At 34.9% G+C, this 26570-nt stretch overlaps 1 protein-coding gene and 1 non-coding gene across 5 annotated transcripts in view; one reads left to right on the top strand and one right to left on the bottom strand.

Moving 5' to 3' along the window:
• The window catches only part of LOC114107345 (protein enabled homolog), a 152140-nt gene that overhangs the window by 114526 nt on the left and 11044 nt on the right, over positions 1 to 26570 (bottom strand). The gene's annotated exons all lie outside the window — the stretch shown is intronic.
• LOC114107353 (U6 spliceosomal RNA) lies at positions 2048 to 2154 on the top strand. Its single transcript, XR_003585327.2, has one exon. It is a non-coding gene; the product is annotated as a U6 spliceosomal RNA (small nuclear RNA).

Genomic DNA, 26570 nt, shown 5'->3' with positions numbered 1-26570 from the left:
AGGGTTGCTTGGGCCCAGGAGTTTGATGGCAGACTGGGCAACAAACAAAGCAAGCCCCACCCCGAAAGAAAAAAGATTCACATTAGGGATGATCAACCAACCAGTAAAGTATATGCAAATATTCCAAAATCTGAAAACCTCCAAATCTGATATACCTCTGGTCCCATACATTTTCAATAAGAAATACCCAAACTGTACCAAGAATACTTGGCTCAGACAACTGACTGCTTCTTCAAAACTCTGGGTGGAGAGATCACTTTCTAAACTTAAAAATAACCAAAGAAATGAAAAAACGAAAACAGCTTAATACTTCTCTACATTCAAAAAAGAACTAAGATTAAAAAGAAAAAAGTATCAGGTAAAGGGAAATATTTATTCTAATGGTGACAATGTAAAAAATAACACTAAAACTGGACCTAGCACAACCACTTGTAACTACAAAAGTTGTATTTGGTCCACATACAAATGCTTAAGAAAAAAAAAATACTGGAATGTTTATTACATTATAATATGCAAAAATTGCAACTAACTCAAGTGTTTACTCATCAAACTTAGACTTCATACAATGGAATAAAATCAACAAAACGGATGGAATGCCACAAACTTGATGTTAACTCAAAGAAGCAGATCCAGAATATATACATAGTGTTCCATTCATATAAGTACAAAAACAGGCAAAACTAACCCAAACTACTGCAATTCAGAAGGGGTTATTCTAGTGAGACTATGAATGGAAGAAGAGGGCATGAGGGGAACTGCTTCTGAATGTTTCATCTGAGGTGCTAGTTACATGGGTATATTGAGATTTCAAGCTTTTTTAAAAAAGAGTGGTCAATAAGCACATTAAAAAAATGTTCAACATCATTAGAGAAATGAAAATCAAAAACCACAGTGAGGGGACTGGATAGAGTGCTTAGCATGTATGAGACCTTTGTCTTCATGTGTAGCACATGCACGTGTGCGCACACACAAAATTTTTAAACAAAACACAATGAGATACTACTTCACACTCAGGAGGCTGACAAGACAAGACACACACACACACACACACACAGTAACAAAGCACTGGTGAAGATAAATTGCTGGTGGGAATGTAAAATGGCATAGGCAAAGGGGAAACCAGTTGGCTGGTCCTCAATCAACTAAAAATTACTCTGTAAAGTAACAATTCCAAGTTAATGTCCAAAGAAACTGAAAACAGGTTCTCAAACACTCATATATAAATTTTGAAAGCCGCTCAATTCACAATACTCAAATAGTGAAAACAACCCAAAATGTCCATCAAAAGACGAATGAATGATCAACATGTAAGACATTTCATTATGGATATTACTGAGCCATAAAAATGAATGAGGTGGGCTGGAGTAGTGACTCAGTGGTAGAGCACTTGCCTAGCATCTGTGAAGTACTGGGTTCGATCCTCAGCACCACATAAAAATAAATAAATAAAATAAAGATATTGTGTCCCTCTACAGCTAAAAAATATTTAAAAAAAAAAAAAAAGAATGAGAACTGGGGTTGTGGCTCAGCAGCAGAGCGCTCGCCTAGCATGTGTGAGGCCCTGGGTTCGATCCTCAGCACCACATTTAAAAAAAAAAAAAAAAAATTAAACAAAGGTATTGGGTCCAACTACAACTAAAAAATAAAATTAAAAAAAAAATGAATGAGGTACTTAGGCTTGCTATGAAAAGGATGAATCTTGAAAATCTCAAACACAAGTCACAAATTGTACAATTTCATTTATATGAAATGTCCAGAACACACAAAACTATAGAGACAGAAAGTAAATTAGTGGTTGTCAGGTACTGATGGCAAAGAAGGAGTAAAAAGTTGACTATTTAGACTGGGGATGTGAAACCCTGGATTTGATCCCAGCACTGAAGGAAAAAAAAAGAAGAAAAGAAAGCAAGCTGATTTTTTAATGGGTAAGGATTCCATTGAGGGTGATGAAAAAGTTCAGATACTACTGCACAACACCGTGAAAACACTTAGTAACACTTTATTGTAGACTTTTAAAATTATTACCATGGTAAATTTTCTGTTATCTGTGCTCGATTTGGCATCACATATACTAAAATTGGAACGATAAAGAACAGATTAACATGGCTCCTGCACAAGGATGACATGTAAAGTCACGAAGCTTTCCACATTTTTAATGGGAAAGACAATAGAATGAATTGGACATAACTTTCCTATGTTCATATGAGTACACAACTAGTGTAACTCCACATCATGTACAACCACAAGAATGGAAGTTATACTCCATGTATGTATGATATGTCAAAATACATTCTACTCTCATGTATAACTAAAAAGAACAAATTTTTTAAAAAAGAAAACACCTTTTTTCTGTTATCTGTACTTTACCAAAATTCAAAACTAAAAAGAAAATGCCTAATGCTGGCCAGAATATATACCTTTTCCATATATCACTAACTTCAACATAAACTGAAATTAATCCATTTTGCCAAATATTTAGGCAATAAATATTAAACAATTCATATATTTGCTCACAATAAAACACAAAAAATTTTAGATACAAAGCTCATTAAAATATTTAACAGTGGGTTAGTGGTAGATTTCAGTGGTGGTGCATACATACTCAATACCCAACATCAAATTAAGGGGCTGGGATTGTGGCTCAGTGGTAGAGTGCTCACTTAGCAAGCAAGAGGCACTGGGTTTGATCCTCAGCACCACATAAAAATAAAATATTGTGTCCACCTAAAACTAAAAAATATACATATATATTTAAAAAAATAATAATTAGAGGCTGGGATTGTGGCTCAGGGGTAGAGCCCTCACCTTGCCTGGGTTCGATTCTCAGCACCACATACAAATAAATAAATAAATTTTTAAAAATTTCATTAAAATAAAGTAGTTATAATAGAAAAAAGAAACATAAAAGCCAAACTATCAGGAATGAGTAAGTAAATCACAATTCATTAATAAAATTAATAATGCCAACACTAAAAATGTCAAACTACAGAAGGCAAACACTCAGAAATGTTTACATTAAGAAGCAGGCATGGGGCCTGGGGTTGTAGCTCAGTGGTAGAGCACTTGCCTAGCATGTGTGAGGCACTGGGTTCAATTCTCAGCACTACATAAAAATAAATAAAACAAAGGTATTGTGTCCTCTTACAATTAAAAAAATTATTTTTAAAAAAAGAAGTATGGAAAAAGCAAATTACAAATTCTATAAACACAAGTCAAACTATGCATCCAAAAAAACTCAAAGTATGTTTAATATGGTTCTGGTATGGACATTTATTTTCTTTCCACTTTGTGTTCCTTGAAAAAAAAAAAAAAAACTCATTTTTATCTCAGGGCCTTTAGAATTGCTAACATCGTCCATCTGGAGTTCTCTTCCCCCTGCTCTCCACATGAATGCCCCTCATATTTTGGATTAACTCAAACATCACTTTCTTAGAAAGGCCTTCCCTAATCACCCCAACCAAGTCAGGCCTGCCCCCGTTGCCCACCTTATCCTACTACACATTTAATCTTCTAAACACTTCAAACAACTTTTAAAAATCTTTTCCCCTTTCCCCTAAAACAATTAAGACAATGTCTGTCTGTCTCTGTCTCTCTCACTCTCTTTCTCTCTCTCTCTCTCTCTCTCTCACACACACACACACACACACACACACACACACACACCCCCTTACCTTGTTTATTTACATATCCCCAGGCCAGAGAATAGTGCTTGCTAGTAAAAATGTTTGTCAGGCTAAGCAATAAATACTTGATTAATTAACTTGTTCCTTCTACTTTCCCTTAGTAAATTTTCTGTCATAACCACATATTACTTTTATATTTTTAATTATAATATATAACTAGGTCAATGGACAAATACCACTTTTTTGTTCATATTTTTATTAGTTGTTGATGAATATTTGTTTATTTATTTATTTATATGTGGTGCTGAGAATAGAACCCAGTGCCTCACACATGTTAGGCAAGTGCTCTACCACTGAGCCACAAACCCAGCCCCAGCAAATACCACTTTTTGTGCCAAAGAAAACAGCTAAATTTGCTGAATATCCCCTAATAACAAATCAAGGATCTGGTTTTCAGCCATAACAACAACCAAAAAGAAAAAAACTTACTCATGAAAACTTCCAAATAAAGAAAAATGTTATAGAATAATTTGTAGCATATTTTATTAGATAGGAAAAAACAAAAGTTCTTCCTACTCTCACATACCACTCAATACTTGACACCAGATTTTCTCCTAGACACCAAGTGAGTGTCCTATAATTTAATTACTTCTGACATTATCTACCTCGATTGTCCCCAACCTCAGATGCTAATCCCAAGTCCCAAATTTAAAAAATGAACTTGTTTCTGGGCAACAAACTACTAAATCAGGATTCCCACACTTCCATCCTGGTATTTGGTTAATTTGTCAGTATAGTTCAAAGAGCTCAGAAAAAACTTTTACTTATGTTTACCCATTTATTACAAAGGATATCTTAAAGGATACAACTGGTCACATGAAGAGATCCTATATATGGCCAGGTCTGGAAGGGTCATGAATGCAAGAGCTTCCACATCCGTGGAGTTAGAGTACATCATCCTCCGGTACCAGTTCGTGCTTGTTCACCCACCTGGAATCTTTCCAAACCCTGCCTTTTGGGTCTCTTATGTAAGCACAACTGATTAAATCATTGGCTACTGGTAATCAGTCCATCTGGAGTTTAAGTTCATAGCTTCTCTTCTCCCTGAGGTGTGAAGTGAGGCTGAAAGTTCCAATCCCCTAATCATGGGCTGATACCCCTGGTGACCAGCTCCCCCTGCCATCAGTCATCTTTTTAGCACACGAAGAGACAACACTTTGGCAGTTCAAGAGTTTTTAAGTGCTCTGTGCCAGGAACCAGGGACAGAGATCAAATACATAGTTTTATTAGTTTACTTTAGATTTTTAGGTTTTGTTGTTTTTGTTTGTTTGTTTTGGTAATAGGGATTGAATCTAGGGGGCATTTTACCAGAGTTACTATTTTTTATTTTTAGACATGAGTCTCCCTAAGTTGCTGAAGCAAAACTCAAACTTACCATCCTCCAATTCTCAGCCTCCCAAATTGCTGGGATTACAGGCATGGACCTCTTTACCTGGCTATCATTCTTATTACATGAAGCCTACCTATTCTTCTTATTATATTGCAATATCACAATTACCTACTTTTAGAAGCTTAGAGACCTGTCTCAAATTTCTAATTCCATAAAATACTTTCTCCATCATCAATCTTACCTCTATGCTACCACCACATACCAATTCTCCCCACCAAACAGAAATCTTGAGTATTATTTTTAAATAGTCACATCAAAGGCCTGAGAATTATTTTACAATTCATTGGAAACAATGATAACATTAACTAAAGCTGAGAACATTTTAAATAGATTTAATTTTATTTTACTCATACAAGTTACCTTCAAATTAAAATATTCAAATTAGAATATACTAGAAAAGCAGACGTAGTTTTACTACAGATCAATATAGAAAAGCAGACAGTCTATGATCTGTAGTAAAATGTAGTTTCACAAGTACATAATCATATATAGTACTCAAGTTTTAGAGATGCTCAAGTGGTAAAGTCTATACAAATACACCAAATTCAAAAGAAAAGAAAAAACCTAAAATCTGAAATACTTTTGGTCCTAAGCATTTCAGATAAAAAAATACTCAACCTGTGTTTACAACTATACATTACATTCATACATAAAAACTAAAGAGGGGAACTGGGAATTCAGTTTTGGGGGGTTTTGTTTGGTTTTGGTTTTGTTTTTTTGGAAGAGAAAACATTATTTTTATGATGAAACAGCTGGCTATGCTGTTTAATAATCAAAAATGATATCACCAATCAGAACTACAAAATTAATCTAAACATCCCTAGAAGGGATAATAAAACATAAGTATTCCAAATTTACTAATGTTTGGGAGAACTGGGCCCATCCACTAAATTGAGGTTGAATAACCCTCAGCAGTTTGAGCCAAAACTTCAGCTGGCTTCAGGCCAACAATAGCAACCTTGGGCAAAAAGAACAGGACATTTCCATCTGTCAACCTAGAGCTAGATGAAATATAGTAGTTTACTAATAACTGTGGCATCAATTCTAAAACTGAATTTAAGTTTGAGTCATAAAATAATAAGAAAATAAGCAAATGAACATTGAAACCCTTGTTCATTACCCTTCCATCCAGGCTCACCAAAGGTCATCTAGATCACACACACACACACACACACACACACTCTCACACACACACACGTACAAAAACAAAACAAAACAAAACTCCTAATATAGCTTGTAGGTCGAGCCTAAATAGAGCCTGGAGTTATAATTCTGTCTCAGGATTCAGATTCATTATCTCCTACATAAAGGTCAGTATATACCCAATTAAAAGCACCCATTGCAGATTCTTTTATCTGCAATATTAAAATAGGCATTCACAGCCTGTGAATGTAGCTCAGTAATAGAACACTTGCCTAGTATGCTCAAGGCTAGCCACACAGTGCTAAGTGGGCAATGGTCACTGACAATTAGTTTCTTCTCTAAGCTCTAGACATAAAAGGTCACATGTATGATCCATATATGCAATCCCAACACACTAGCCCATAGTAAGATTAGTAATCAGGCCAGGTACCCTGGAACATACCTATAATCCCAGTGGCTCAGGAGGCTGAGGCAGGAAGATCATGAGTTCAAAGCCAGCCTCAGCAAAAGCAAGGCACTAAGCAACTCAATAAGACCCTGTCTCTAAAAAAAAAATGCAAATTAGGGATAGGAATGTGGCTCGGTGATTGAATGCCCCGGAGTTCAATCCCCAGTACCATTCCCCCAGCCCCCAAAAAGATCAGAATCAGCCAGCTAAGTAACTTTTACTATTAATGCTTCTACGGGTTATTAGAATTCATATTCCACCACACCATATGGGAAGTCATGTTTGATGCTCCCACCTAAATGTTAGAAGGCCTTGAAAGTCTCTACCATTCCCAAAATAGTTAGATAATATACAATTAATTTTTAACACAAATGTTCTGCTACAACCAACTTATGATAAATTCTGGGCAAAAAACAAGAAAGGCAAAAGTAACATTTTTAATTTCTTCATAAACTGTCAAATACTCTTACAGGGAAGTTCCCTTAAAAAGAAAAGGTATCAGAAACATTCCCAGGCGATAAGTTGATGTAACTAGAATGAGCAGAAAAACATTTATCCTGGAAGCAAAGGAACATAATTTCAGGAACTAGGAGGGAGATTTCAACTACAGACTAAGGTGCACCTAATCCCCAAACAGATTGTTTAGCAGCTGTTACCCTTGCCAAGGTCTCCATTCTCATCCAAACATTCCCCTAAAGGGAAATGACAACTCCCTTAAAAGCAATCAGCCCTACTAACAATCAAATTTTCCAATAACTGAAGAAAAAGAAAAAGCGAACCATAGGCCAATATCCCTAAAAAATAATAAAACAACATCCCCACCAGCAGCTCTTTATATGAATAGTTTACCCATCTCTCTTAAAAATTATATACAAAATAAATAAGCCATGGGGACTTCTTTAAATCATGCAGTTGCCAATTTGGGGTTCCTTTCTCTTCATCTCTCCTTCCAAGACAGTATAGCACAGAAATGAGGAAGATAATCACCTCTCTGTTCCTACCATCACTTCTGCTTCATCATTCATCTTAGACAACTAGATAGGACTCATTCCACAAATGTTTCTTGAGTAACTACTGTCAGACATTAATCTCTAGTTTTCCTCTGAAATACAGATGAACTCTCAATGATCTCTCCACAAAAATTCAACTTAGGGGATTGGGGTTGTAGCTCATTGGTAGAGCGCTTGCCTAGCATGTGTGAGGCACTGGGTTCAATTCTCAGCATGGCATATAAACAAATAAAATAAAGGTATATTGACAACCAAAAAAATATTTTTAAAAAATTCAACTTAGGAAGTTTATATTCTACCTACAACAATGAAATGAAAAAGAAGAAAGTCACCTATGTGCCTTAGCTACCTTCATCCCAATAACTATCAAGAATTAAAAAAAAAAAAAAACAAGAAATCTATCCTTATGATAGAGTACATTTCACTACCTGGCAGGTAGAAGAACATAAGCCAGAGTTTAGAGGAGTTTGGTGGTATCAGTGAAACGATAGAAGGCCTATATCATTTGCGTACAAATTCTACGACCCTACAATGGCTTACCTTCAACTCCTGAGATACTCAACCTACATAATTTTGTGTCTCAAAGCAGTATTTCTCAAGTTCTTGAGATCAGTGATAAACACACTGTACATACTCCAAACAAGTATGTGCACAAAAATACACAAGAACTGAGTTTCATGACACTTGACATTACACCATGTGCAATATGCTTAATATTTTCTATCACTCATTTTTTATGTTAAAAACCCAAAGTCTGAAAAATCTCACTCAAAAATACTCCCATTTTCCCCCTTTGTGACCCACTCCCTAAGTCCTATTTTGGGGACAGGAAAAGAAATGATAACTATTAGAGAGAAGGCCCATCAGAACCTTAGGACTAAGGAGAATGCTTGTTTACCAAATCAGATAAGGGAGAAAAGAGGAGCAACATCAAAGGAAAGGGGGAATCTTCCACCACAGGCATCCCATTTTGAAACTCTAAATGGATGATCCCAGAGAAAGTTTTTTTTAACACATATCTACCGGGTGAATTTTGTAGTTCTAGTGTTTTGTCTAGTAAATTACAGCCATCAAAAATATCTTGAGATAATTAAATATACCATAAGAAATTGCCAATAACTGATAGGTTTTCACCTCCAAAGCAATAATTTTATACAGTTTATTAGCAGTATAATACATACTTTAAGGATATGATGCTTTAAATGGCCTGAATAATACTCACTTGAGAACTTAACCTTTATTATGACACAATTTCCACAGACAGGTAGGTATGTGCTAGTCTCCTACTAAACAACTGATCAGAAAGCTGGTACTATACTAAACTGTGATGTGATCTAGGATCTCTGAATGCATTTTTCAATGTAATCATTACTGATTTCTCCTCTTAAACATCAAAAAAAAAAAAAAAAATCCTAGGTTCCTAATAAGCCCACAAATTTTCCATTTAACTAGGAATACTTGATTCATTCTTATTCCCTCACAACTACCAAAACTGGAGCTCAATCTCTACTATTTCCAGCAGCCCTATCTTATTTTCCAGAGGTTTGTTCACTTCAAACCAACAGATCATAAGCTCCTTAATAGGACAATCCTTTTCAATCTTTGAAAACCCACTTCCTTGCAGTCATGTACTATCAGACAATAAGTCTTGAATTAAAACAAATCTCTGGAAAATTCTTACCCCATTTCAACTGGTATATAATCTTTTAATATAGGATTAATAATACTACCTTCCTGTTACCAAATTCTAGAACCTTGATGTGTGATCCCTCATACCAACCACTCTCACCTTTCTGATTCAGTATAGCCATGGAGAATTCCATCTTTAATACCCATCTCTTAATCAAACCATTCAGATTAGTTTACATATACACCATGAGGGTCCTGTCAAAATTTTCTACTGGCTTTTCCTAAATTATGCATATACAAATTCAAACTTTCCTACATCCCCACTTGAACATACCTTAACACTCACTCACTATTGACCTCAGCTCACAATTTCAGTTTTACTTAATTAAGACACACACTCTGATGTATCCAGGTCCCCCCTCTCAAAGCTCTAACTGTCCTTAGATATAGGACAATTTACTTTCAAAAGGAAGGAACCATTCAAAACTCAGTCCACAATTTCAGTCTCACTTAATTCAGACACACTCTGATATATCCACACACACCCCACCAAAGCTCTAAAAGTCCTTAGAAACGGGACAATTTAAAACTGGTAAATTGTATAAATCACATTAAAATATTTAAATAACAACAAAATGCCCTAGACTTAGTAATTTATATACATTAATTTACTGTTCATAGATCAAAAGGTTGAGAGAGTCCAAGGTTGAGTGCAGGTAGACTGTATCTGATGAGGGCTTGTTCTTCATAGATGATGCCTTCTATGCATCCTTACATGGCAGGAAGGGGAAAAAAACTAACAACCTCCTTTAGGCCTCTTTTTTTAAAAACTGAGGATTAAACACAGGGGTGCTTTACCACTGAGCTACATTCCTAGCCCTTTTTATTTTTTATTTTGAGACAGGTTCTCACTAAGTTGCTGAGGATGGCTTTGAACTTGTGGTCTTCCTGCCTCAGCCTTTAGAGTTACTGGGATTATAGGTATGCAGCACCACACCCAGCTCAGGCCTTCTTATAAGTACATTCCATTCGTGGTGCCTTACACTTCACCAAGGTTCCACCTCTATTATCATCATAACCTTGGGGGTTAGATTTCAATATAAAGAAGCTGGGGGTGAGGTACATATTCAAACCACAGCACTATGGCAGAATGGCATTACTCACAAGCTTTAAGGATGCAAGGAGAGCTTATTTGAGCTGTGGGACCACAGCAACTCATTAACTTGAGAAAATAACTCAAAGCATAGATTTCAAAAGGAGAAAGTAGAGACAGAAGGGGGGGGTGGTAATGTTTATCAAAAGAAAGCATTCACCATGTATACACCCAGGTGACAGAAGCTTCTCTACATGAAGCACAAAAACATCCAAATTAAAACTTTACAAGTACTTTATTATTACAGCTAAGTCTGTAAAAACTTAAAAAAAAAAAAAAAAAAGCAGCACCAAACTTTCAAGGCACAGAGTCCTTACTAAGGATTTAAGAGATCGCTAAAAAAAAATAAGCTTAAGAGAAAAACATAAAGAGGGATGTTTTTTGTATTTGTTTTTTAGATTTAGAGGTTTCTAATGTTAAGTAAATTCTTATTTTTTTTTGTAATTGGTCTATAATTAACAAAGTACATTAGTTTCTTTGTTTTTCTAAATATTTTCCCTAACTTTTCTATTTGCCTTAATACTGGTGAAATACTTCCCCAAAAGCTCATATTTCAAGTTAATCCATTTATGTAGATTAGCTCACCTGTATTAACCTGATGAATGAGAAGTGAGGAAATAACTATCCAGTCTTTTTACCAAAGATTAAAGACCCATAATCTCACCAGTAAATTCAAAATACAATAATACCTCCACTAATAAATCTCTTAGACCGAAAATTTTAAGACAGGATCTCCCTATGCTACTGCAAGCACCACCACAACCAGCCAGAAACTTGAAACATTATAAAGGTTCATAATTTAGTGGAGGCTAGATGACCTCTCCTGCAGAATGAAAGGACACTCTGATTTCCTTAGCATCTGAACTCTATAGGAGATAAACCAAGATTAAGGTACTGAGAAACATCCCGGGATCCTGATGCTTTTTTTGGTATTGGGGATTGAACTAAGGGGCACTCAACCACTAAGTCACATTCCCAGCCCCGATTTTGTATTTTATGTAGACACAGGATCTCACTGAGTTCCTTAGCATCTTGCTTTTGCTGAGGCTGGCTTTGAACTTGCAATCCACCCCATCCTCCCCTATCACCTCCCCAAGCCGCTTGGGTAACCACAATGGCCCTGATGCTTTTGATTACATCCCAGGGTTGATTTTTCCCAGACCACAATCTCACATGGTCTCTATCACTTCATCACCAAGTAAGTGGCAAAACCAATGAGTAATCCATCTAATGTAGTGGGATGTGAACTGGCTCCTCCCTTAGTTTAACTGACAGCTGATGGTGGATATGGAATACTTGAAATTCCATTATCTCTACAAACATAATTCCAGGCATTTCATACATAATCAATTCCTGAAAAGAATATGAAAGTGGAAGTATGTAAGAGCTGAGCAACAGGCTTATTTTTAAAATGGGTTTTCATTCCAAGAGTCAAAAGATATCTTTAGTTACCGATATCTTTAGTTACTTTAGTTAGGGAACGAATGCTTTATTTTAAAAACAAAGGTTTAGTAATCACTTAACACAAGTAAATATAAAAGAGATAAAACTAATTTTCTTAATATCTCAAATTCTAGTTTTCTTGGCACATCTAAAACAGTATTTAGTATAAACAGAAATGATTTTTATAAACACTGACCAGAGACTGCATGAAATGAGGTAATGTTTTAACAATTTTCTTTTTAAAATTTCTTAAGATAGAGTTGAACTCCAGCCTTTTCTTCTTTCAAAAGAAACGAGTACTACAAGCAATATTTCTCAACAAGCACTATGGTCATTTCAATCTAAAAAATCACTAAGAGGGTAACCTTGAATTTCTTTCATCACAAAACTTCACCTGTTAGACATGCTTCCTGTATGGCTTAATTTTATGCTTAATTTTGCTATTGTTCTCCTTAGTTAAATATAATCGGGATCTGTTTCCAGCATTCCTTCGCTCACTTTAAAAAACTGCTCCTTCTCCACTCCTCATCTGTTGTTAATAATAGTATCCTAATTTGACTGGAGAAGGGACAATAGTCCAAATAGGCTTTCTTACCAGGTTCCCCCCACCCAGGATTTTTCTCCCTGAAAATTACAGTAAACATTCTTTAACTCTCAATTTAAGAAGCTGGAAGAATGAGATCTAGAGAAAGTATGTGAAGAAAGACAGCAGAGATAAAAAAGAAAGCCAAGCAAAAATAAGAGACAGAATAACTCCTATTCAACCAAAAGTTATCAGCTCTGTTCTGATCATCCCTGATATCCTAGAGCTGCCACTGCACATTGACTATAAGCTATATAAATAGGATTTTTCATAAGCTAACCTGAGGTTCTGTGATCATCAACCAAAGAATCTTGTGTGAAACAGACAATCACCTTTACAAACAGGGTCCAGGTACCATGAGGTGAATGCTATGGTTTGAACCTGTCCTGTAAAAGTCCTATGTTGAAACCTAGTCACCCTAGGTGATGGTAATAGGTCAGATCTTTGGAAGGTGATTAAGTTATAAGGCCTTCACACTCAAGAATGGGATGAATTCTCTTAAATTGGGATGTGGAGAACTAGCTAAACTCATGCCTTCCACCATGTGAGGATGCAGCAATAAGGTGCCATCTAGATGCAGACAGCAGCACTCATCACACATCAAATCTTCAGGTACCTTGATTTTGGACTTCCCAGACTCTAGAACTATGAAAAATAAATTTATTGTTAACTATTTTATGGTATTTTGTTGTAGCAGCAAGAACAGACTAAGACACTGAAGAATTGCCAATTTTGGAATACTTAATTACTTTCATCTTTATACCAACTGTGTCATCATTAACATTTGATTTCTTCTATTTTTCTCTCATTTGTATAAGGCAATAGACAAATAAATGTATATTATGCTCTAGAAAAGTACTGATGTTAGCAAAACTGAACTAAGTAGGCAAGTAATACCACCATGCAGAATTCAAATTATTGTCAGCTGTCATGAAATACTAAACAGAAAATGATATGATATTTAACATTAAATTATCATTAAAAAGAAATGATATTTAACAGCACAGGTATATAGCATAAATAGTTCACAGAAGTAAAACCCTTTAATGAGAATTTTTGTACTCAGTTATTGGGAAGGAAATAAGTAAACCTCTTTCTGGCCTATCAGAAGAAATATTGTAAGAGCTAAAGCTTACAAAATAATAGAGAAAGACATTAGATTCATATCACAAGCCTTAAATTGATATTACTTATAAATTTTGCACATGTTCTTTAAAAAGCTGAAACTCTAAATAGTTAAAATTCTCATTGAAAACCTACTATCAGTAAAATATATATCAATCACCAAGGATTGAACTTAACCACTAAGTCACATCCCCAGCCCTTTTTTATATTTTATTTAGGGACAGGTTCTTACTAAATTGCTTAGGACCTTGCTAAGTTACTGAGGCTGCCTTTGAACTTAAGATCCTCCTGAGTCGCTGGGATTACAGGCCTGCACCTCCACACTCAGCAGTAAGTATAAATTTGTATGAAAATATCACATACAAATTTATTTATTGATTTAGACATATGATATTTCAAAAACTACTGGGTACACAAAAAGAACTAAGGAGAGAGAGCTGGCCAGAAACTATAAATCTGTGAATCAGCAACACACCGATTGTCAAACTAAAAGCTGAATAACATTGGGAAAGTATGGGGAGGGGGAGAAGAGAATCAAAAGGTAGGAAAGGACTTGGAGATGCAGCCAGTAAGATAATGTGAGAACCATGAAAGCCTAAAACCACTTTAAAACAAAGTGATTTGAGTCCAAGATGATCAGCTGTACTGAGTGATGTTATGAAGCCAGTGAAAGCAACATAAGACCTTCATTCTCAACTTTCCCTTGACTACCTTCTATTCATAGGAGAAGTTTACTGATTTTTTTTTTCTTTTTTGCAGTATCAGTGATGGAACCCAGGGCCTCACACATACCAGGCAAACAGTCTACCACTTTATATTGCCAGCCCAATGAGGTGATTTTCTATCTGTATTTAATATTTAGAAATTCCCTAACAAGTTTTTGGAAAAAGCCATTTACCTCTAGAGTTAAATGATTTTCTAAAATAGATCAGGTAAGAGCTAAGAAGTATCTCTTTTGACAAGGTGGGTATTAAACCCAATTTCAGATACTTCCATAGGCACACAGAGCCCACTGGAGGATGGAGAAGACAGCCTAATTACCCCAGCTTTGAAGGGAAATGTGAAATGAAACCCACACTGCTTTGTTCCCATCCCATACAACTTATCAAAATAATTAAGAAAGCTAAAAAGCAGGAAAAAAAAAAAAGTCAGTCACCTCATACATCCAAAAAGATGTACCTTAACTGGGCTGTGACTACATCAACAGTTTAGGGAGCAGAAACAGGTGAACCAGGCCTGCCTTCTCTTGAATCTGATCACAACCACAATTATAATTCTAAGTGTATATCTGTTTAAAAGCTCAGCAAAGCCATAAGTCAATTATTCTTAGATTTTAAGGTCAATGTCAAAGCACTCTCTGCTGTTGCTGGTTGTAGAGAAACGGACACTCCATATATTTACTGGCTGGCATGAAAACTGGCACAACACTTCTAGAAAGCTTTTTGGCAATATGATTCAAGAGCTTTTAAAAATTGTTTTTATTTCTTCAGAGATCTGATACTATTTCTGGAAATCTATCTTAAGGAATTAGTCTGCAATTAGGAGGGGGGAAAAAAACTTCAATTTCAGGAAAGCATTATTCATTATACAAAAATCATTCAAAACCATGTAAGCAGCCATTATAAAGAAAATATGCAGCAACTAAAAAAAAATTCTGAGAAGTTTTTTTAAAGCATGGAAAATGCAAAACATCAAAATGCGCCAAATAAAATCAAATGTACAAATATAAAAGGAAAAATTTTTACTTAAAAGTTGATGCAAAGATATAAAGGTTGTGAAGGTTATAAAAAGCAAAGTGGGGGGGCTGGGGTTGTGGCTCAGCGGTAGAGCGCTCATCTAGCATGTGCGAGGCCCTGGGTTAGATCCTCGCACCACATAAAAAATAAATAAATAAAATGAAGGTATTGTGTCCAACTACAACTAAAAGATGAATATTAAAAAAAAAAAAAAAAAGACTATTGAGTAAATCTGGTTGAGCAAAATGGAAACACAAATTCAGATGGGTTCTCAAGGTAAATCTACCAGAACATTCAAGGGCTGACAGAGAGGATCAAAGAGGGAACCCACGAGGTTTCTTTTTTTTTTTTTTTTGGTGGTACTGGGATTGCACTAAACCACTGAGCACATCCCCAGCCCTATTTTATATTTAATTTAGAGACAGGATTTCACTGAGTTGCTTAGCACCTCTCTTTTGCTGAGGCTAGCTTTGAACTCGTGATTCTCCTGCCTCAGCCTCCCAAGCCACTGGGATTACAGGTGTGCACCACTGCTCCTGGTGAAAGTGAGGTTTCTTAAAGACTGGAACACAGATACAGTGAATGCCCAGCAAGAGGAAAGTGGAGCCTGCAAAAGTCCATCATTCACATTTATCTTAAGCTCAAATGACTCCCTGCAATGCTTTTCTCCTTTTCATTCCTGGCTTCCTTATTCTAAATCACCAATGCTATATATTCACTCCAAATTATCCATGAATAAGGATTTAGAAAATACTGTACACTAAGTAGATGACTCAATGCCAAATGGGTTTAGACTAAATGAAATCATATTAGAATTTTAACAACAATGTACCTTTCTATTTATATTTGTATTAAATTATCAGAAAATAATTTCAATTATTTGCATACTCTGTTAGAAGGAACAATATGGAAAATGATCCAGAAACAAACTGAAAAGTGAAGTTAAATTATTTTTATATAGGGCTGGGGCTGTAGATCAGCAGTAGCACACTTGCCTGGCATGTGTGAGGCACTGGGTTCGATTCTTAGCACCACATATTAACAAATAAAATAAAGGCCTATCAACAACTAAAAAAATGATTTTACATAACCAACCATAATGTGTATAATTTTATAAAACAACTAACCACAATATAAAATAAACTACAACCTTTTAAATTTTTTAGAAAAAAGGACTAAAAGAGTTCAGAGATTATAACCAAACTAAAGTCATTAGCAATCCAAAATGCTATAAAAATATATTAACTTTACTTGGAAAAGCTGACAGAAAATAATTTTTAAAAATCATTGCTCATACCACTGAAGAGAAAACAAAGTAATTCCAAAAGAGGGCAACATAGCATAATAGTTGAGAGCAGAATAAAACTGCTGGTGCTTTAAACCTGGCTCCACTAATTACTAGTTGTGTTCCTCCTCTCTGTGCCTCAGTCTTCTTATTTGGAACAAAACAAAAGTACTAACAACCATATAGATAGAGTTGTTAGATAGATGAGGTGACTTAATTTATCTAAAGAATTTAGAAGCAGCTTAGGCTAACTTCTACTAAATAGGATGCTCCTACCCGTTGTGAAGATGGGTAGAAGTAATTGTGGCACAAATGATCAGCACTTACTTAATGCCAATCACTGCATTCAAATATAGTTAAAAGGGTAAATTTCATATAATGTATATTTTTATCATAATAAAAAAGGCTATTATCCTTTACCCATTTTCTATTAAAACATTTTAATTTTTCCTGATAGAAAATTAAACTACTACATTCTATGAGAGACTATATAAAAGTTTAGGATTCCTACTTAAAAAAAAAAAAAAAAAAAACTTTATCAAAGCAGTTTGAAGATACAGGTTACCAACTCCTGGGTTCATATTCTTCCAAAATAAATTTCAAAATAATCTGTTGTACTATGGTCAAATTACGTAACTTGAATTCTCAAGCAAAAATCTACTCTTTGGAAGTTGGCAATATTAACCTCTCTTACAGTAACATCACAAAAATAAACCGCACTAACCTGAAACAACTTGGAACACATCTATAAACCCTTTCTTTGAAAGAAAGCATTTTCATGTATCTTCTACTTAAGAACAGAAAAACTTCACAGACCTTAAATATACCAATTACAAATAGCAACAACAACAAAAATATTTAAATGCCCGTTTTAAAATAAAATCTTACTAAATAGCCCTAAACCACTTCTCTCAGATTACAAAATAAACATGTGGTAAAAAGGGACAGAGAATACCAATTTACTATACCCAACACTGACTGACAATGTTTGTTGCATAGCAACAAGATTCTGCAGTCAGAAAACAGCACAGAACTCCTTTTCTTGATTTGCCAAGCCACAATTAACCCCATCAAGGTTGGGAAGGTATACCAAAACAAATTTGCATAGACTACCACCAATATCAGTAGTTATATGATATAAATTCTAAAACTATACATACAAAGCCCAAATTCCAACATATTTACAACTTGAAAATACTGGTACAACTTCATTCTCATATTTCTCTATGTACTTGCAAAAAACTGCTAAACCTCATTTTTGGACCACACTTCATTTGAAAGCATTATCTCTAAGAGTTTAAAAAACAACAGATAACAGCATCCCAACACATCTTCAATTCGTGATTTAAAAGAATTTGATCCTTTCTGGGTTTTTGTGGGTTTTTTTAATCATAATTTACGGGCTGGGGTTGTGGCTCAGTGGTAGAGCACTTGCCTCACATGTTTGAGACACTGGGTTCGATTCTCAGCACTGCATATAAATAAATGAATAAAATAAAGGTCCATCAAAAACTAAAAAAATATTTTTTAAAAAATCATAATTTACAAGAAAGAACTATCATTTCCTAAGGGTTTAAATTTTTCTTTTACTCAGAGTTTGTCTGAAATATTTCTATGGATTACCTATATAGGTAACTGGTATCATTTCACAAACTTTTTTTTTTTTAAATTCCACTGCACCTAAAGAACAAGAGAAAAAAAAAAGTAGTTATTTTTGCCATTACTTTAAATACTTTGTTTTGGGGTATCCCTTTTAATTTTAAGACTGTTAGATGCCAAGCCCTACCTAAGAAATAGATTAAATAAGAAACAGATTCAATACAGAGAAAATCAATTTAAATAGTGGTTCTAAATATTCTCAGACATGAGAAAACACCCTTTAGGTTCATGAATAGTTGGTTCTACTTTAGTCAACTGAGAAAATATGACTTAAAAGCACTTTGAATTTACTTGCTCTTAAATGAATCTATAAATTATCACAAAAGCATCTACATATACTTGAAGTATAATACACAAGCAGACTAGCATTTTTTTAAGCAAAGTTTTAGTACACATAGAGATTCAAGTATTCTTTAAAATAATTTTACAGCTGCACCTCAAAGCCCCAAATCTGGAAGTCTATCACCAAAATTTAAATCATTTCAAAGAAAAGACTTAAGGTAAAGTACATATAGGTTTGGAAATGAGACAAAGCTCGGTTCAGGTCCAGGTAATACCACTTAGTGACTATGTAATCTTGGGCAATGGCATTCATAAGGATAATACGTATTCTGTGTAGCTGTTTAAGAAACTGGAAGTAGGCAGGCACAGTTGCACATGCCTATAATCCTAGAAAATTCAAAGACTGAGGCAGAGAATCTCAAGTTTGAGACCAGACTGAGCAATTTAGCAAGACCCTAAGCAATTCAGTGAGACCCCGTCTCGATTAAAAAAAAAAAAAAAAAGGTTTGGTAATACATGCCTCAGTTCAATCCCCAATACAAAAAAAAAGAAAAAGAAACTGGAAGAAATAATGCACAGGAAGTACACTTCACTTTAGTTTTGTTCCTTTAACGCCTGTCACTCAAAGCCTTATACAATCCATCCCAATCTGCCACATTTCTTACCACTTCCTACACAAACTCCAGCATGAGAGTTTAGACAGTACTGGATGTGATCTTAAGGATGGAAAATGAAATGTGAGAAGTAAACAGCATTAAAAGGTAAAATAAGAAGAGGCCACATGAGGCTGAGGCAGGAGGATCACAAGTTGAAGGCTAGCCTGGGCAAACTTAATACGATTCTGTCTCAAAATTTAAAAATAAATAAAAAGAACTGTGAATGTAGCTGAGAGGTTAAAAAAAAAAACCTGAGTTCAATCCCCAGTACCTAAAAAGAAAGTCATATAAAGTAAGAGCAAGGCTTTTTTAAAGTTCTGCAGACTCTGATTTGAATCTCAGCTGTCATTTACCAATGATATAATTTTAGCTAAATTGCTTTAAGCATTCTTTCTAAGCTTTGGTTTCCTTTACTGTAAAAGAATAATGAGGACATTAATCTCATGGTTTATTCTAATCCATTAAATGAAATGACAAATGCCTCATCTGCCTTTAGATGCTTATTAACAAACAGTAGCAACTACTTGTTAAATATCTTCTTATTTTATCTAAGGAATGCTAAAAGTTATCTTAAATATAGTTGGTAAGTCCACTTAGTTTGCATCAATGTGGACAAATACGACCATAAGGTTAGCTTTCAGAGATGCTCCATTTTACCAACAAGAATTCATACCCTATACCAGGTAAGTGTTGGATCTTCATCTATCAAGATCTGAATCAGTGAGGAAATTGTATACCAATTTTGGGGGGATCAAAACTTAGTCTTTAAACAGTGAATTAAGTTTTAATATTTGCACTGCACTAACATGAAATACAATAATTTCTCTAAAAGCACTTTACTTTTTTCCATTTCATTTATGTAAAATTTAAAAGCTGATTTTTTTCATCTTCAGATAACTAACTTACAAATGGACTTATGTCAACTTGATTTTTAATATAGAAATTGATTTTGATTTTTTTTTTCTCAGCACACATCTGTAATCACAGAGACTCAGGAGACAGAAACAGGAGGACCACAAGTTCAAGGCCAGTCTCAGCAACTTAGCAAAACCCTATCTCAAAATAAAAAATGAAAAGGGGGTAGGGATATAACTCGGTGGTAAAAGTATCCCTGGATTCAATTACCCGTCACAACAACAACAACAAAAAAAGTCTAAGTAACTAAACAGAAATGCAACATTTATAACAAAAGTAGGACATGGCCCGGGGCTGTGGTACTAAGCAACTCAGTGAGACCCTCTCTCTAAAAAAATATAAAATATGGCTGGAAATGTGGCTCAGGGGTCCAATGTCCCTGAGTTCAATCCCCAGTATCAAAAAAAAAAAAAAAGTAGTACATGGCAGGAGAGTCACCTCTTCATTTAAATACAAAACATTTCAATGTTTTAAACCTTCAGCATATTTATAAAAGTAGTAAGTCAGCTCAATCTTACAGAATTTAGAGCTTAACCAGTGATTCTGAGCCCTGGAGACATTTTGATTGTCACTACTAGAGCAAAAAGTTGAAGAGTATACTATTGGAATCTAGTAGAGACCAGGGATACTGCTAAACATCATATAGTTCACAGGACAGCCCACAACACAAAATTATCTCAACCCAGATATCCATAGTGCTGTGACTCAATCTCTGATTTTGAGGTAGGTATTGATTATTGTGGGGAAAAAAACATTAAAATCTCTTTCAAAAGAATATCATTTTCCCAGCATCAAATATATAATATATAGAAAAGTTATATTAAAATATTTTTTAATTTTTAAATTTTATTATAAACAAATTTATAATATTTATATAATTATTTTATTATACATAAAAACATTAAAATATAGTTTTATTATATTATTTTCCCATTAAATAGTCTTGTCACTTTTGCTGAAAATCAACTGAGCAGGCTCAGTGGTAGAGCACTTGTCTAGCATGTGTGAGACCTTGGGCTCAATCCCCAGCACTGTGAAAGGAAGTGGGGGGGAAGAAGAGAAAGAAAAATCAATTGACCTAAAAAATGTACGTTTGCTTTTGAGTTGCTATTGTATTCACTGGTCTGTCCTTACACCAATACTACATTGTTTTGATTACTTCAGCTTTTCAGTAAGTATTAAAATTGGGAAATATGAGTCCTTCAATCTTGTTTTTAGAGATTACTTTGGTTATGGGGCTGAGTTGTGGCTCAGTGGTAGAATGCTTGCCTGGCATGTGTGAGGCACTGGGTTCAATTCTCAGCACCACTTATAAACTAAAAAATAAATAATAAAGGTCCATCAATAACTAATAAAAATTAAAAGAAAAAAAAGATTACTTTGGTTAGATGGGATTCCTTAAAGCTCCTTGAATCTATGATGAGTTTTTCTAGTTCTGGAAAAAAATCAAATCGTTGGGATTTGGATAGGGACTGCACTGTATCTGTTACATAACCTGGAGTGGTATTATTACATTAATAATAAGTCTTTCAATTTATGAGCACAGATCTTTTCATTTATTTAGATCATCTTTTCTTCCAAAAAATGTTGTAGTGTTCAAGTCTTCCACTTCCTTGGTAAAATTTATTCCTAGGTATTTTATTCCTTTAGATGTTATTATAAACAGAATTGCTTTTCTTAATTTCCTTTTTGGATGATTCCTTGCTGCTGCATAGAAACAAAACTGATTTTTACATGCTAATCTCATACAACTTTGCTAAATTCATTTATTAGCTCCAGTAGCTTACTGTGTATTCTTTGCATATATTTAACATGTATATGCAAGTTTTCTTCTATATCTATCAGTTCATCTAAATAAAGGGAGATATGAATGAGATCAAAGTTGTGATACACACCCCAAAGGAAAACACTAAAAAGTTTAAGTCCTAACCCTCAAAACCACAGAATGTAGCCTTATTTAGAAATAGGGTTACTAAAGATAGAATAGGGTGACAGATCCTTAATCCGATATGGCTGGTATTCTTTTAAGAGGAAAATGTTATATTTATACAGAGGTACAAGGAACAGGTTGTCATGTGGCCACAGGAGCAGAAGACTGCTATAAGTCAAAAAATGCCACGTCTGCCAAACACCAGAAGGTAGAAATTAAAAGAAAGGAATTCTGAATCAAGACTATCACATAGGAATCCTGCCTGAGTTTCCAGCCTACTGGCCTGCCCTGCCTTTTTTTTTTGGCAGTACTAGCTGAGGATTAAGCTTTCTACCACCAAGTCACACCCCAGCCATTTTCATTTTGAGGTAGGGTCTTCTTAGGTGCCCAGGTTGACTATGAATTTGCAATCCTCCTGCCTCAGCCTTCCAAATAGGTGGGATTATAGGCATGCACCATCATACCCAGGTTTTGCTACAAACTTCAAACATACGATTCAACATCAGCTCATGTGAATTTCCAGACGGCTGGTCTGTCTTATAAATTTCAGACTTACCATACCCCACAATTATGTGAACCAATTCCAAATCCATAAATTCTCTAAACTTAGTATGGTAATTCTCAAAAGGAGGCAAGTGATTATTAATCCCATTTTGCAGAAAAGAAAATGAGGTTTTGGATAGTCAAGGTTTCACAGTAAATAACATCTTTGGGGTCAATGCTGAGCCTAAACTTGACTACCTGTCCCCCAAATGAATACACCATGAAAAACTGCATATCCAGAAAACTATAAAATAAAAATAAAGTATTAGGAGAGATTTCCCTTGAAGTAAAACAACACTTTACTGGAACAATATAAAGTTAACACTGACATGAGATCTATTGCACAGCTGGGTAACTAGAGTTAATAATAACATTCATTACAGGGGCTGGGGATGTGGCTCAAGCAGTAGCGCGCTCTCCTGGCATGCGCGCGGTGCTGGGTTCGATCCTCAGCACCACATACAAATAAAGATGTTGTGTCCACCGAAAACTAAAAAAAAAAAAAATATTAAAAAATTCATTAAAAAAAAGAAGATTCCTGTACATTACTTTGTAAAAAATAAATAAATAAATAACATTCATTACATATTTCAAACTAACGATAAATTTCAAATTATCACCAACAAAATAATATAGAGGTAATAAATTAGTTTGATTTTTAATCATTCCACATTATATACTATATATATATATATCACACTGTACTACAAAAATATAATACAACTATGACTTGCCAATTAAAAAATACTAGAGGCTTGTAGTGCCTATCTGTAATCCCAGCTATTCAGGAGGCTGAGGCAGGAGGATCACAAATTTTAGGCCAGCCTAGAGCTGTCTCAAAATAAAAAATTAAAATGGCTGGGGATAGCTTAGTGGTAGAGTGCCTCTGTGTTCAATTCCTAGCACCAAAGGAAAAGGAAAAGAAATTATATATATATATACATATGCACACACACACACACACACACAGGATGGAGGGTACAGTGCAGTGGTCGAATGTATGCTTAGCATATGCAGGACACTGGGTTCAATACCCAGCACTTAAAAAAAAAGTTTAACATTTAAATAACATTGGTGATCTGCTGTAACTAAGAGACACAAATATCAGAGGAAATTTTAAATATTTTTTGATAAAGAAATTATTTAGAAGGGAATCAACCACAAATATATGAAATGGTCCCTACCCTCCTGGCCCATGTACTGCTCTACTGCTCTTTTAAAACTGATGGATGCCTCTTCCCCGCTGAACTAAGCATACCGGAATAGGCTATGTCCAAGCACATCTTTACTTATTTAAAAGCAATTTTTCAGGATCTCTTTTATTGGCCCATTTTACTAGCTTTGGATTTACAAAAAGAATCACACCAGACTTAGCCCCTAATAAGCAGGAGCCTAGTCTTAAATCTAAGAGCAACAGAAGACATGGAAGCAGGCTGAGCTGATCAAACCTGAATTTCAGAATGATCTTTCTGACTACAGCACAGATAACAGATTGAATGGGGACAATCGACCAATACAAAAAATTATAGAAGATTCAGAAAAATATATGTAAAAATGTAACACAGGACAAAACAGATACAAGGCTCTTAATACAAATGTTCTCTATAAGAATCCCAGAAGTTGCCAGGGAAGCAAATGTCATCCTAAAACAAAGAAAAATGAAGTCATTAAAAATGATGAAAACTGTTTCCAACCAATGGCAAAGCCACTACAAAAAATGAATTTTGAGAAGGATACTGACTGGGAAGAGACATGAGAGAACTTAATGAGGTAGTAAGTATGTTCTATATCCAACCTGGTTGATAGCTAGACAGAGTCGTATACATATTCACCAAGCTGGATGTTTACTAATGATTTATGCCTTTAGTTTTATATAAATTATACCTTCTAGGGTTTAAACAGAAACACAAAAAGTGATAGTCTTACTGCCTCCAAGAATTACTGAGTCTGAATGTGTGAAGCCTAGAAATCCTGAAGCCTTCCTGCTTCCAAGATGAAGATGAAACAAAATACCAAAGATGACAAATAGACATGGGGGCTCAAAAACAGTGAGCTGTTTGTTGAGTGTTGCCATGTGGAGCCTACACTACCTCTAGACTTCCAATTATATGAAATATCTTTTTTTTTACTAATGTTTAAGCACTTGAAGTCTAGTACTTGCAGCTGAAGATATTTTAGCTGAAATAATCAGTTAATAATTGGAGAAAACTAACAAAGATGAGATTAGTAGGAGGTTAAAAAAAAAAAATCATCTGAGAGCGGGGTTGTGGCTCAGTGGTAGAGCACTTGCCAAGCATGCGTGAGGCACTGGGTCCAATCCCGGCACCACATAAAAATAAACAAAATAAAGGTATTGTGTCCAACTACAACTGAAAAAAAAATTTTTTTAAAAATCATCTGAAATAAGTAATGCTCCTAGAAAAACTAATGAGGCCTGAGTACTTTGGCAAAAATGACTTTTTTTTCCTGTTACTGGGAATGGAGTCCAATATCTCATTTCAAGCTAGGTAACACTCTTACCGCTGAGCTACATCCCCAGGCCTTTTTGAGACAAGGTCTCACTAAATTACCCAAGCTAACCTCGAATTTTCAATCTTCTAGCCTCAGCCCCTGAGCAGCCACCATGCCGAGATTAAAAATTACTTTATCATACTGGAAAAGTTCACCAGAAAGGTGAAAAATATATAGCTTCCTACTACTTTGCAATTTTGTCAGAAAAAAAATATGTAAAAAAAAAAAAATAAGCAATCAACACGTGATTTATTTTTCATCCATTCTAAGTATTTAACACACAGTTGCAACCATAATACGAACATTTTCATAATTTTGTCTCATTTTGCAAGATTAAATCCATATAAAGGCTTCTCTCCCCATCCCCACAACACACTGAAATGTTCCACATTAATTCATTCTATATGGCCTTCTTCTTGTACCAATCATTTTGAGAAAATAAAGACCCTTTATATATGAAATCACAAGGGAAAATACATTCAAACATTAACATGCAGTTCACTTCATAAAGTTAACCATTACAGAGAGACCCAAGAACTTACAGTTAAAAATCACTGGCATTAACTGGGCACAGTGGCACATGCCTGTAATCCCAGCAGCACAGGAGGCTGAGGCAGGAGGATCAAGAGTTCAAAGCCAGCCTCAGCAATAGTGGGGCACTAAGCAACTCAGTGAGACCCTGTCTCTAAAATACAAAAAGGGCTGGGGAAGTGGCTCAGTGGTCAAGTGCCTCTGAGTTCAATCTCCAGTCACCAGCAGCCCCCCCAAAAAAATCACTGCATTAGACTGCCTGAGATGGGATCCCAATTCCACTGTTTACTAGCTGGGTGGCACTGAGCAAGCTCCTAATCACTTTGCCTCAGTTTCCTCATCTAGAAAATTGATATAAAAATAGTTGGAAATTTATAAGCTGTTGGAGGAGTAACAAATGAGTCCATATGTAAGCTTTTCAGGCAGTTAAGAACTCAATAATTATTAGCTATCATATTTTAAAAACTCTTAAGCAAATGGGAATATAAACACCAACATTGGAAATAAGTTAATTACTAAAGAAAAACTTTTAAACACAAGCTTTATGCTTTAAAAACAAAAATTAGAACAGATGTAATTATGATAATATGTAGCATACAATTTTAAATAATAAAAATTATGCACCTAATTTCTAAACACATAAGAACTTTTGTAAAGGTACTACGTCAAAACCTAATAAACTAGAAACTAATGCATTATTGGACTTTACTAAAGATGAAATTTAAAAATCTGAATGAAAAAGGAAAACCCAGTACTATAAAAGGACCAATTCTCTTGCCTACCCATATTAATCCATTAATATAATGCTAATAAAAATCCCAAAGGGTTTTGAGGGGATACCATTTTCTTTTTTATTTCATTTTTATTGGCTTTAATTGACACAATTCAAAAACTAATCTGAAAACATTAAACAGA

Source organism: Marmota flaviventris, chromosome 12 (genome assembly GCF_047511675.1).
Source record: "Marmota flaviventris isolate mMarFla1 chromosome 12, mMarFla1.hap1, whole genome shotgun sequence".
NCBI classification, from domain to species: Eukaryota; Metazoa; Chordata; class Mammalia; order Rodentia; family Sciuridae; genus Marmota; species Marmota flaviventris.
This window is presented reverse-complemented; position numbering and strand designations above follow the sequence as displayed.